At 32.9% G+C, this 14,067-nt stretch overlaps 1 protein-coding gene across 2 annotated transcripts in view; it reads left to right on the forward strand.

The window, feature by feature from the left end:
- The window catches only part of LOC106457950 (vang-like protein 2), a 61,698-nt gene that overhangs the window by 13,936 nt on the left and 33,695 nt on the right, over nucleotides 1-14,067 (forward strand). Inside the window, exon 1 of one of the 2 annotated variants that reach the window (XM_013917397.2) lies at nucleotides 8,385-9,064. The exons of the other annotated variant lie outside the window; for it this stretch is intronic. The gene's annotated coding sequence lies outside the window, so the exon portion shown is untranslated. Of the gene's footprint in view, nucleotides 1-8,384; nucleotides 9,065-14,067 lie in introns of those variants that run through there. 2 annotated transcript variants of the gene reach the window in all.

Here is a 14,067-nt window from a genome sequence, read left to right on the forward strand (position 1 = left end):
CCCTGATGTATTTGAAAATATAGCTAATATTTAACCGGGTGTCCTTGGGATTTAGTAATTTGTATAAATTTAATAAAGTTCGTGGTATTAACGATGTATTATGCAACCTTCTCAAAAAGCTAAACAAGTGCCCAAGAAGTATTATTAAATGTGTTACCGCAGCTTGAAAATTAATGTTTACATTATTGTAACTGACATAACCTATTTTCTGCTAAGCTACTAGAAGAACGTTTTAACTGACACTCTAACGAATTTGTCAAAGTCATTTTTTCTTAAATTTCACATCGACTCAATTTTTTTTTATATATATTGTGTACTGTCACAAATACCTTTAAATAACACTTGGTGAAAGTTTAGTCGTACCAGTTTCAATCTCAGACAGAAAGTTGAAATGAAACACATTTCTGATAAATAATGTAACATTTTCCAGGTTTTTTTCTTTATCATATCACACAGTTGTGGTTGTCTGTTTCATCAATTGTTTGTTTGCTCTGAAGCACAAAGCTCAACGTGAGCTATCTGTACTATGCCCATTGCGGGTATTATAATACGATTTTTAGCATTATAAGCCGTCAGATTTATTGCTGAGCCACCAGAAACAACGGGAAAATAATCTTTTGGGCCTTTAAATATTTTAAGATAAGTTAATGAATCGCTTCCACATTCCAAAACGAATAAAATGGGTAAAATCTAACATGTTTGCTTTTACCATATATTCACATTTTCAGACATAAAAGAGGATAGATTAGGGGTGCAAATTACAAGAGGCTGTGCATGACCCAGTGTGTTAACGTGACGGATTATGGCTCGCGTTCAGTGGGCTGTGGATGAGTCATAAGAGTGACGGTCAAATCTCACTCTTCGTTCTGAGAAGAGTAGCCCAAGAATTGGCAGTTGGAGGCGTTGACTACGTGCCTTCCCTCTAAGTTTATCACTTTAAAAGTAGGGACGGCTAGCACAGTATCCTGTTTTCAACCTCAGCTCCTCGATCTTACAGAACTTGCAAGTATACAGCTCATGAACTAAATGTCAAAACTGAATTTCCTACCATTTTGTATTATATAATAATGGTTTTCAGAAGATTAAGTACCACAGTATGGTCAAAAGATTATAATGTTTTAAATTAAATCTGCCATCATTACGTAGATAGAAAACTACACTAAATGTAAAATAAAATCCGGAGTAAGATACAAAGTCCTCGTGTCGTTAGAATTTGTGCTAAAATATAATAAATGGTAAGCCCCAAAAATATGTTCATATACTCTGCCAATGAATCTTAGTTTGCTTGTTGAATTTCGCACTAAACGACACCAAGGTTATCTGCGCCAGCCGTCCCCAGTTTAGAAATTATATACGAGATTGAAAACAACTAGTCAATATCATCAACCGCCAACCATTGGGCTACTCTTTTATCAAAGAAAAGTGGGATTGACTGTCACATAATAACGTCCCTACGGCTACAAGAGTGAGCACGTTTGGAGACAGGATTCGAACTCGCGATCTTCAGATTGCGATTTTAACACCTTTCAAATTTTAATGCATTTATTATTATCTATGAAACTGCTTTTTTTTGTGTAACTGCTCCATCTAAAATTATCTTTTTCAAGAAGTGTTTATTTGAACAGTACTATGATGTTATAAGAAATTATTTCCTTGCGTTATATCACTGATTGAATGCCTTAAACAGCCATTTTGCTTGCAAATATTGTTTAAAAATGCAATTATCATAATTTTGCCTTTCAGGAAACTAGGATACGTTACTTTTTCGACAGTAACCATTCCTGTTTATTATAATTATAACACTTAATTTTTTACCACCAGTAATTTTTTAAAACCTAAATGACCTCAGTAGTGAAAGTTCGTTAAATTTCGCCCTCTTTCGTTAACTTCCCCGGGTGGTACTTCCCTAAATGTGCGTGTATTATGTCCGACAAGTTATTATATCTTCCCTACTGTTATATCAGACCTTTAGTTTAGCCCTCAGTTCATATGATAAATTATTATCATTAATTTGCATATTGTCTGTCATGTTAACTTAAACAACGTTTCTACAGCATTAGTGTTCGTGGAAAAATGCTATTTAACACATGTTAAGAAGAGGCATCAGAGTGTAATACGAAATGATATAATGGAAGCTAGTCTTCCAGGGATTCTTGATTTTGTGGTATATGTACCACTGTTGGAACACAAAAAAATAGTATAAAAACTATAAAATCTATAAAAAGTCCAGCACTACTCTCCTTACTCCTAGACTCGCCCTTCACCTGAATAGACACACCAGTGTTTACTTCCCTTCAAATTGACAAAATCACACCACATATTTTCTGTGTCTAGAAAAAAAAACCATCATATAATTTCCAATTACGGGCCGGTTTATAAACTATTAATTTTTAATACTAGGTTTTATTACATTTTTTAAAATTAGGCCTAGGTTTATACTTCAAAAAAGTAGTACGCAAACCCAAACAGTTTGAAAACCACTGTAGTAGATTATAGTAATATGTTAAACAAAAATACATTAAAATAAGCTCTCAGTTATATATATTAATTCCAAATTTTATGTTTCTTCAAGAGTTATCATATTGTAACCTGGGTTATATTAAACTAGTTTATTTTTCTGGTTTGTTGTACTGCAAACATTTTCTCAACATACAAGATACCAAGGAAATATATTAATTTATCGCTGTTCAAATATTAATTATTTGATCAAAAGAAAATATGCATAATTTATCACCTAACCTTCACTACGGATATGATTTTTAAAAAGTTAATTTCTAATTTATTTCTTTTCTTTGAATATAAATATGATTGTTAAAATGTTAACTTCTGTAATTTATTTCATTTTCTTAATTGTGTTTGTTTGTTTATTTGTTGTTAAGCGCAAATCTACGCAATGCTATGCACACTATATGTATCTAAGCCAAATTTGTAGTGTTATAAGCCCTCAGACTTACGGCCAAGCCACTTTAACTACGATTTTACAAAGTTAACCTCTTTAGTAAACTATTAGTAAAACGGAAAAAAAATAAACAAGTTAGTCACATCCTCATAATTCCAAACATACACTGCTGATTGCCGATATTAGCCCGATGCTTTTCTTTTGCAAAGACTTATCTGTGAAAATCTGTCAGTTTCATCCAGAGTTAGTGATTATGTAGACGTCGGCCTTCGAACCTTTGGATTTCCTACAAAAGCCAAGAAATAAATAATACTAAAAACATTTATTTGTCTTGCCCCATCAGCACTCATACGAGACGATCGTAAAATATTTAATTGGACAATTACTTTTATCGGCTTTTGTTATTTGTTTGCGTCAATGAATTTTAAAACCTTCACTCGGCGAAGTGGCTGAAATGAATCTTCCTCTCCATCTGTTTATTCAACTATTCATCTATCTAATTATCAAGATATACATGCGTATCTATAAATCATGCTATTCTAATAGCGCATGTTGGCCTATATACGATAACTGATAGTGGTCAACAGTTGAATAGCATGAAGTGGTCAACAGTTGAATAGCATGAAGTTTATATATACATACATATTGTATAAGGCGTTTTTAAATGGCGAGAATTCTAAAAAGTTAAGATACCCTTCTTATGCACACACAGAATTATCAAAAATTCTAAATTGCACATCTTTAGATGTCGATAACTCATATAATGAACGAAATTCACTAACTGATACTTGTTTTGGAAGCATGAGGAGTAAAAATCAAATTTTTTAATTTTGGTATTTTAAAGTTTTAACTACAGACAAAACTTCCGCGACCAGTTACGGTCTAGCATATCAAGGTAGATACATTAACGTAGATATACCCGGAGATGTCAAGGATTTCGTGGAGGCACACTGTCTAAACAGTTTTAAGACAATTGGAACGTGTTATAGAATCATAATACGGTGTTAACTTAAATTCAAAAAATAAATCAGGCTTATTGTGTCCGTAAACGGAGCCATGTTATTAAGGTGACCATACACAGTTGGGGAACTCAAAATAGAAGATAAATTTAGTCTTAACCAAGTTCAAGAAATAATACAGGTTTTGTGTACATATTTCCGTATATTCATCCAAGTATTTAGAATGCTCGGAAATGAAGCACAATTATTACGATGTACATGTTGAACAATAAGTTAAATTATCTGTGTAACATCTTTCAGTAACGAAAGATATATGTGCCCTCCAAAATAAGTTTATTGGATTAATAGGTAGACAAGCTACATGCTTTGAATATTATATGTAATTTTTAGTTTACTGTATTTCATTTTATTCTTTGTTTTGTAAAACAAATTAGCGGATCACAATTATACCATAATCTATACAAGATGAATAAAAAAATTGGGAATTTAAAAACCTGCAAATAGGGATCGTAAAAAATGAAAGGAAACAAGGCTGTAGATATACTGTAGACATTATTTACTCAAAACCCCTATTTTGGCTCCATGCTGTTACCCAGAATTACATTTGGTGGAGCCAAAATAGGGATTTGTAGTTTGAGTATCTCCAGCCTTGTTTCCTTACTTTTTTTACGATCCATATTTGAAGGTTTTTAAATTCCCATTTTTTATTTAGCTGGATTGCTGGCTTTTCTTATGCTCAACTCTGGGCAAAAGATTACATGATATAGTAGTTAACTTTATACATTGTAATGATAATAAGCATGGCTATCAGCTAAATGATACGGTTCATGATGATTTACTGTAGCTATGGACTATTGATCGCATTAGTTCAAGGTGTAAAATGTTAAACTGCAGCTAAAGATTGTAATGGGAACTTGTTTGAGAATATAATGAGCATTTATAGTTGCTGTGTAACTACATTCTCTCTAAAAAAATGCATAACAATGGCCAAATATATGCCTATACTAAGACACAACCCTCACTAAGCATATAAAATTTTACCAGTAGAAAAGCAGTATTTTCAAATAAAATATATACGTCTAAAACATCGCTTTAAATAAACTTTCGTGTCTTTTAAAGTAATTATTCTACAAATATGTGTAACAAAAATTAATATTATGTATATTGATGTTTTCTTTTACTCCTTCACTTCATACCTAATATAGTGGTTGGCTCCCTAAAGACACCGATTGTATAGTGCACAAAGCACTGAGTATTCTACATGTTACAGTCATCTAATTTTTATCTCTTATTGGCTGGTAATTCCTGTTTCACCCTGTACTTACGCTTTTTTAATGAACATCAGATATTTATAGAAAACCAAACTTCAAGGTGTAATGATAGCATTATTTACACTATAATTATGATGTTTTTTAGCTTATATAAAATATAGAAGAAACAAATCGACTTTTCAATACCCCTGCGATCTTTACGGTACCTTATTTAGTATTCTACAAAAGGTTTGCGTGCAATATACCAAGTCATATATTTTGTAGCTGGCAAGAGAATAATAATAAAAAAAGAAGAATTACAAACGGGCCATTTTGAGCGGATTTTCTTTTTCTTGTAAGTCTAACATCCATGCTTTTTTTGTGCATTTTTATATGTGTACAGCCTTAGCAGTCAATAGTAAAGGTTTTAAAGTGTTGTTTCAACTGGTTCTTTACTGTTTAAGGTGCTTTTGGCCCGAATGTTCTATTAGGGTTTTGTGCAATTCCTTGCGATCCGCGCAGATAGCCCTCGTGTAGCTTTGCGCGAAATTCCAAACTAACTAAACAAACAAACCTTGTGATCCCTAGTATGAACCTATATCATGGTTCATGATAAAGGATCACTATTGTAAGGAGTTAAGCGTGTAAGAGCTATAAGAAAAATTGTTCTTTCGTTGATAACTGATATGCAAGGTTTTACATTATGTAATAGAAGCCTGCAACATTTATGTCTGTAAAAACAAAATTGACAGTCTTTGCTGTACTTAGTATAAGCTACAGAAAATAATGTATTCAGATTATCGAGATACTGAAATGAAATTTAAAAAAGGTCACCTATGACAGTAATTAATTGGAAACTAAAATCGTTAACATAAATTTATAATATTAAACTTACACAAAGCTGACGAGTTTTGTTGTCATTTTTTCAAAACAACAGCTTTCATCTCGAAAATTAAATTCAGGTTATGCTTAAATACTTTGTAAAAGGAAAGAGATCTACGGTAAGTAGAAGAAGAAGAAGAAATAGAGGAATGTGTAAAATAATGGAGCATGCTTGAGCAAACACGATTGGGTACTATCCTTCCAACTAATACAACCTGGAAAATCATTCAAAATGAAATGAAATATGAAAACGTGATATTGTAACTAATGTTCTGAATCAAGTGGCAGTTGTAATGCATTAACCTCAAATAACTAAGGATACAATTCTACAGAAATTAAAAGGAAATAAATACTGAAAAATAGCTGTGTATATAAAGAATACCAAATCGTAGGATGATGGGGAAAAAAGGCTCCTTCACACAAGAATTTGTAAATAAAAATGGATGTACACGTTGTTAAAAAAAGACACGAAATTAGAGAGAGGGCAGGTAGGTTAACAAGTGAACAAACAAAGGAATCAGCAAACATTCGCCACGTAGGGCCGCCTTAAATCTATGATTCTAGATTATAAACTAATAATTTATTTACTTTATTTGCGCATGGAAACACATTATGCAAATATAATATTAACTTGGCAAACAACTGTATATAAGAATAATGAAGTAAGTGGTTTTATTTTGTGAAGTAGCATAATACATGTTTCCTGAAGAAGACCAATGTTCAGTTGAAACATGCAGTATGTTCCCCAAAATAAAACCACTTCATTATGACTATAAATCGTTTTTATGTCATTTTACTGCTATTGGCCTTATTTTTAACGGTTTGTGATTATGCAATACTGTTACAAATTTGGGCAACTAAAAGAAATTCTTAAAAAAGTTTACACCACATTGGTATCTTTCACCCAGTTTTGTTTTGTTTTTCAATTAGAGTTAATTTTTAGTTAGAGATAACTTTCGATGCTTTTCAGAAACTCTCATCATGCAAATTCATTAAGTCTGAAAACGGCTTCTGAAGATGGTTGAAAGCTATCTTCAATAAAATAAAAGTAAAATAAATTGATGCAAATTATTAACGTGATGTCAACCCATTTTTATTAACTACTTTTAATTTTTATTCAATTATCACCCATATTACGAAAAAGGTTTACTTTTCAAGCCCTTGATGGTACCTGTGGATTTTTTTTTCAATGCATATTTTCGAGCAAGCTTAATTCATGCGTCACTTTATGAAGTTCAAGAATCAGTCCCGGATCATCTTACTTCAAGGCCGATGTGTTTCAGCAGAAAGGTCACAGCAGCTGGCGGCACTCTAGTTGCTAGAGTAGTCTAGCAGATACTTGAGATTACTCCACGAGTGATTAAATGTTTTCTGTTTCTTGGTGGTTATTCAAAATCAGATGTATTTATGCTGTTTTCCATGCAACAAACTTTGGCCCAATTTTAAAATTTTACGGGATCTAAGAATGATCGAGACTTTTTGTGAAATGAAGGTTTTTAACTGTGTCTTGGGGATTTACTTAATCCGAAAAACTAACATTCTTAATATAACATTGAATGTTAAAAAACGTAGCCTAGCATTAGTTTTATAAATTTTGTTTCTTTACAAATGGAGAGAAAATGAGTACATAACTAGGGACTAATTTTTATTATAACACAGAATGAGCTATCGGATTTGTCCCACCGGTGGGACATCGATAAGTTTACGGACTCACAACGCTGAAATCAGGGGTTCGTTCCCCCGCGGTAGCCACAACTGATAGCCCAATGTGGCTTTCCTCTAACAACAAGCAAATAAACATTCGGAATTTTCGCTAAGAAAATGGCGACACTTCGATTTTTCAAAGGAATATTGCTGAGGTAAATCAATAAAACATACTTCTAGATCTACATTTATTCAAGCACATAATGATCACTGAAGATAAATTATCTGTCTCTATTGCTTCTTTGAGTTCCTATCTATGCGACAAAAATACATTTTCACAGTAGCAAACGACAAATGTTGATTGGCCATATTTACAAACTTAAATAAGCCGTTCCAATAAAATGAGATTTATAAAACCACCAATCAGCTGTCCCTCGTCCTTCAATCACCTTCTGTTGCCATCCCTAATTAGGAGTAAAGTAAAGTCGGTGACCTGTGGGGGGGAAATAGGGCCGGTAACGAAGTGCATAAGAATAACTCTGAAAGCAGAAGTTTTAATAATTCGACTACATAATAGTCCTTGAGAAATTTGGTAAGTTTTTCATGCCAACAAAATCTTTGTAAGGAAAAATTAAAAATATATAGCAGAGAGATATGTCTACCCTAGTGGAGCCAACTTGCGTTAACAACAGCCATTGAAAGTCACTGTGCTTCGTTCATTGGTCCATTTGGGCCGGCTAGTCTCGCTCACACAACCACATCATTGTCGTGGCAGTGACTAGGCGCTAAAACCGAAGGGGCCTGCGTGAGAGGCTAGCTGTTTATGGTGTGTTTTGTACAAACCGATTCATGGCACGAGTTTAGTGTTAAAATCTTATTGAAGTACTTAGTGAGTTTGTTTTCTTAGCTTTCGCAAAAAAAGAGTTCGGATGCGATAGATAACCTCAAATGTGTATGCTTTTTATATCTTATTGTTGGTGAATCCAAAGGACAAAATGATCTGCTGGAGAAAGTCAGCTGGATAGATTGCTCTGGTGGTTAACCAAGTTGTTTGCCACTACGCGAGTATCGTCAACTTGATAAAAAAAAATCGAAATACAAGATACCCTAATGTTAGGAGTATAGAGAAAATAACGTGTCACATTAAGATATCGTTTTTGTGGTCTTGGATTCTTTGTGTTTGAGCCACAAACTGTTTTATAAATGATCAAGCTTTTTCTTCTATTAATTGACGTAACATCGTTAGTAACAGGTACCATAAGTGGCTACAACTAATATTGTAATTTAAAGTTATCTAAAGTAATCACGAATAAATGTAGTTCAGGTGGAACTGAGATGAGTAGTGCTTAGAAAGATGTGCTTATCTTAACCGATCACCAAACGTTTCTTGTATCAGAAATACCCAGAAAGGGTTTGTGTTTCACCATACGGTAAGCATATATATATATGTGTATTGTAGTGTGTGTGTGTACAAAAAAATCAGTAGAGAATTATTAACGTTATCTTTGTAAGACTCGAATGGCAAAACACTAAACTAAATTAATTTGTATGTTGTCATGGTGAAAAGGAATTAAAAAATATAATTCACAGACCACTGCTTTAATGTTGCAATGGCCAATTTTGTGGGTAATAAATCCATGTTTACCAAATATTAATTATAGTAAATTTTACCAAGCCATGAGGCGTAGTTATAATTACTCTTAATTTTTAAAGCTTAACTCATAAAATATTCTGCACAAGCTAAAAGTAAAACAAATCATTTGGCACTATCTAGGACAAATAAGAAAAAAACCCGTTGTAACTTTAGGGAACAACTTGATAACCATGGTTATCTGTTATTGTGTTATTCGTTTGCAAATCGGTATTTCAGAGAGCCATTTTTCTAAAGTGTTAATTTATTTATGCACCAAATGTCGTGAGTGTTCGCGATTTTATTGGCGACAGGGCTTCTAATGACATATGATTGCCACACATGGACACACACAATCTAAACAAACATCCCACCAGTATTACCGATTACTGCTGAATATTTTATTTTCGTAAAAAAATAGTGATTTCATCCATTATTTTTCGCCAGTTCTGTAGACTGAATATTGTAACAAGTAAAAACAAAAAAATATTCAATAAGATGCCGTTAGTGAACAGTATAAAACTATAAAGACAGTTTGTGGATTAATATATAATACGACATTGATATATATATATATCTGTTGTATTCTTAATAAGCATTTGTAAATATACATATTGTAAATTCATAGTTTGTTATTTATAGAAGTTTAATGTATGAAAAGCTCCGCTAATACGACAAATCTGTATTATCTGACACTATCAACAAAACTTACTATGAAATGAAGTAGAGAAAACCACATAAATGGCGTGTAATCGAAAGGTAGAACTAAATAATTAATCAATCATTATGTTCTGTAATGTCAAGAATGTTGATTGCGATTTGGAGAATCGTTGAAGTGTGTAAAATTAAATAGGTTTTAAAAGTAAGGTTTGGGCAGACAAATTATCTTGTTCGAACACAAGTTACAAAAGACGTATGGTACTGTTACATTTGTAGTAAGTTTTTTATTTTAAAGCTCTTGCTGGTGTTGAGAGTCCTAGTTTCATACTGTTATAACAAAGTAATGCGATCATCAAAGTTCAAAAAATCAGAAAGAAATGTTTGCTAATCCTCGTGAACAGTATTTTACTAAAACTGAGCTACTATTTCTGGTACATTTGTTTAATATAATGATAACATTCGACTATCGACGACAGAATAACCCGTTTTCGCCACAGTTTTTGTGAAGTTAAAACATAGCTTTTGGATTGTATTAACAGTTGAAATGTGTTTAATTTCATAGACATTTGACACTTCAAGGCTGTGGTTAGTGCATCGAATGCTACCAAGCCTCATATTCTTATTTAAACGTTCTCATCTTTTCTTTCTACAAGCCGTTGTGACTTTAGAAACCCGGAATCCATTCATTCATGTAATAAATTACATTATGAAAAAAAATGTTTTTGAAAGAGCAGATTATGTGGGTTTCTACACCTCAATGTGCGTTCTGAAGTTGTTATAAAAAAAGAGATGTTTTTATGCTTGAACCAGTTTGAAGTATATATTTGGGACAAGAAGACACTTAACAGAGGGAGAAAAGTAGACTTTAAATGGTTACCCTTTGTTCTGTCTGGATGCAAGATTTCTCTAGAGGCTTAGTCATTTGGAAGTAAGGATATTTAATATGAATTGTCTATAGGGCAGTTTTTTCTCTGGTAGCCTCCAGTTCTGTACTTATGATAACCAGTTCTCTAAGTTTACCTTACCATCAAGCAGTTGTACTTCAGTTGGGTACCGCATTTAGCATTGTTAGAAACGTGAATGTACTTTCTGTACACACATTCAGAAACAGTTTGTTTTTAATTGCAAGAAGAAAAATAATACTTAGTGCTTGTATTTACACGTAGTCATCATTTGTTAAGAACCATCAGTTTTTTTAAATTATCTCATTCCAATGAATAAATACACCAAAGATCGCCCATTCTCCAGATTAGATGTTAACACGTTGTTGTTTGTTTGTTTGTAGTTACACAATGAGCTATCTGTGCTCTGCCCACCACGGGTATCGAAACCCGGTTTCTAGCGTTGTAATCTGCAGGCATACCGCTGTGCCATGGGAGGGCCTCTTTTTATTAAGCTTAAAAGTAGTACTTAATTGCAAACATAAAAATGTCACAAATCTACATGGAAAATATTGTAAAAAATAAAATAAAAGATCCAGCCGACTCTGGGTGATTCGTTTTAAGTAAAGAATATGTTGCCATAGCAAACATTAAAACTGAAGCAATACTGTTTTTTTTTTTAACGAACCCTAGACTGTCATGTTAGAACAGTAAGTTTGTTTTAGCAATGCCAATAACCTCGTTTCCGGTATATCGTAGCGGCTTGCACATCTTATTAGGTTCCGCAACTACAAGTTCATTTTCAGCACTCGTTTACCCTTCGTTAGCCCAAGCTGAATAGGGGCGTATTATCGCATAAATATACTTCAAACATGAAGTAACCGTCTGTGTTTGTGAGAAATATTAGAAAAATGAAATCGTAATGTAGATATATATATAATCGTATTTACATTACAGTATAAATATGTGTCTATTTACACCAAATCTGTATATATAATATATTCATAATTTTTAATAAATTTGATATTTTAAGCTTAAGAACCACATTTTCATTTGCTAGATGTAGATATTAAAAAACAAAGATTACTTGTGTTAGTTTACTCAGTTAATATGTATATATATATATATGTATATCCAGTTTATACATATGTGTGGCGGGAAGCTTTGCGCATGACGCTAGTTTTATTTGATTTTTTTTATTTGTAGTCAATAAATAATAGTTAGCTTAGAAATTAGGGAAAGTTTTCTACATATATCTTTAAAAAGCATATTAGTGTTAGCCACTTAAAATAAACTAGTTGTCTTTGAATTATATTACAATTACTAATGATTTATTTTTAACAGTGCCGACTCCAGGATTCGGCAAGTGGGGAGGCGAAGGGGGTAGCAAAACAGATGGGCTTAGGGAGCGAAAGCTAAGTGAAAGAAAACGTTTGGAAAATAAATAAAGAAGCTATAGCGGCTAACCAGAGATTTTTTTAGCGGTTTTTTTTTCTTGTATATGGTTGCCTAGTAACTGAAAACATTCTATTAAAGGAAATGTAGCTTTTATAATGTTTTCAGTGAAAATTTGGGGGGGGCAGACATATTTCAGGGGTGGCGTCTGCCATCCCTAGCCTTGGCGTTACCACTACCTTTTTTTGTCTAAAAATTCGACAACGAATTTTTTCTTCATCATTGTGTTTGTTTATTTGTTTGTTTTAGAGTAAAGCCACACTGGGCTCTCTGCTATGTCTACCAAGGGGAATTGAACTCTGTGTGATTTTTAGCATCGTAAGTCCATCGGGGGAACTTCGTTACTGGGTGGTTTAAAGAAAAAATAAAAATCGAAGGTTTTAACCATTAAATTTAGGTCATTCTCCTTCACTCTGTCAGAAATACTTTCTTTAAAAAATACAGTTCGTGTGTTAATTTAAAAAATAATTTATCTTATTATATAAAATAGAGTTATCTGTCTGTCCACTGTTTTGGCTTTACAAGCTGTATCGAGAAAGTAGCTTTATTAATGTCGATTAAATATGGTAGAGGAACTCTGGTTGACTTTCAACAAAGATAATGCTTAAATGGATAACCCGTCGGACGAATAGTTCGAGCTTAGCAGTCAATTTAGTTTTTATTATCTGAAGTCAACGCCAAACGAGAGTGAAGTTTAATGTCGTGCGTAGCAAGGGTACTTTTACTTGTTCATCGTATACAGAAGGCCAACATGGCAATGATGCACACGCACACCATCCCGCCATTCTCGTGAAGCCAACAGATGAATGTGATGCGAAGCACGGGCGTATTTGCTAGTTGTTTTGGTATAAAAAAACAAAACAAATAATTTGAGATGTGGATGTGTCCAAAGTCATGCAGATTATATTAGGCGTATAAAATGTAAAGTTTGTTTGTTTGTTTGTAATTAAGCACAAAGCTACACAATGGACTATCTGTGCTCTGCCCACCACGGGTATCGAAACCCGGATTCTAGTGTTGTAAGTCCGCAGACATGCCGCTGTGCCACTGGGGGCTAAAACGTAAAGAATACTAAATTACACAAATAAGCAAAGTGTATCATTATACATGTGTTTTATATGTTTCAATGTGCAATGGTGAATCAGTACTTTTTAGCAGAAAAATAGTTTTTACAGACGAAGTGGTAAAACGAAAAGGACTATTTCTTAAAGCGATAATTCAATTAAATGTTCGAGGTTATTTTTGAAGAATGTGTTAGTCTGTTTGTTGTTGAGTTTTGTTACACAGTAAACTTATTCTTTAAGAACATTGTCATATACAAGTAACAAAACATTAAGTATAATATAGGGATGGCAATGCTACAAAGTACAGAAACAAAATAGGGATGAATGAATACAAAAAACCCATAAAAACTCACTACCAAAGTAGCCAAATCTTTCCAATAATAACTTTTATCTACAACTAAATGTTGAATTCCTGTCAGTGACACGAATTCGGGTTTGAATAACAACATTTAAACTGAATAATGCTATACAGTCTTAGAGTGGCTATCAATCATAAGCTTGTAAGATTTACTTATGTAGGGGTTTTGGTATGGTTTTGTATATTTATCCCTACCTTGTTTCTGTGTTTTTTGGCATTGCCATCCCTACATCATACTTAATATTTTGCAAATCTTTTTTATTACTTGTTTTTCCTTTTTTTAAGCAATTCCATTGAAGTAGATTGATAAATGACCATTTGTTTCATTTTTGTACTTCAACATTAATATATATTGTTAATATGATATCAGTGTCTTTAAATTTTT

This window comes from Limulus polyphemus, unplaced genomic scaffold, assembly GCF_000517525.1.
Source record: "Limulus polyphemus unplaced genomic scaffold, Limulus_polyphemus-2.1.2 Scaffold395, whole genome shotgun sequence".
Taxonomy (NCBI): domain Eukaryota; kingdom Metazoa; phylum Arthropoda; class Merostomata; order Xiphosura; family Limulidae; genus Limulus; species Limulus polyphemus.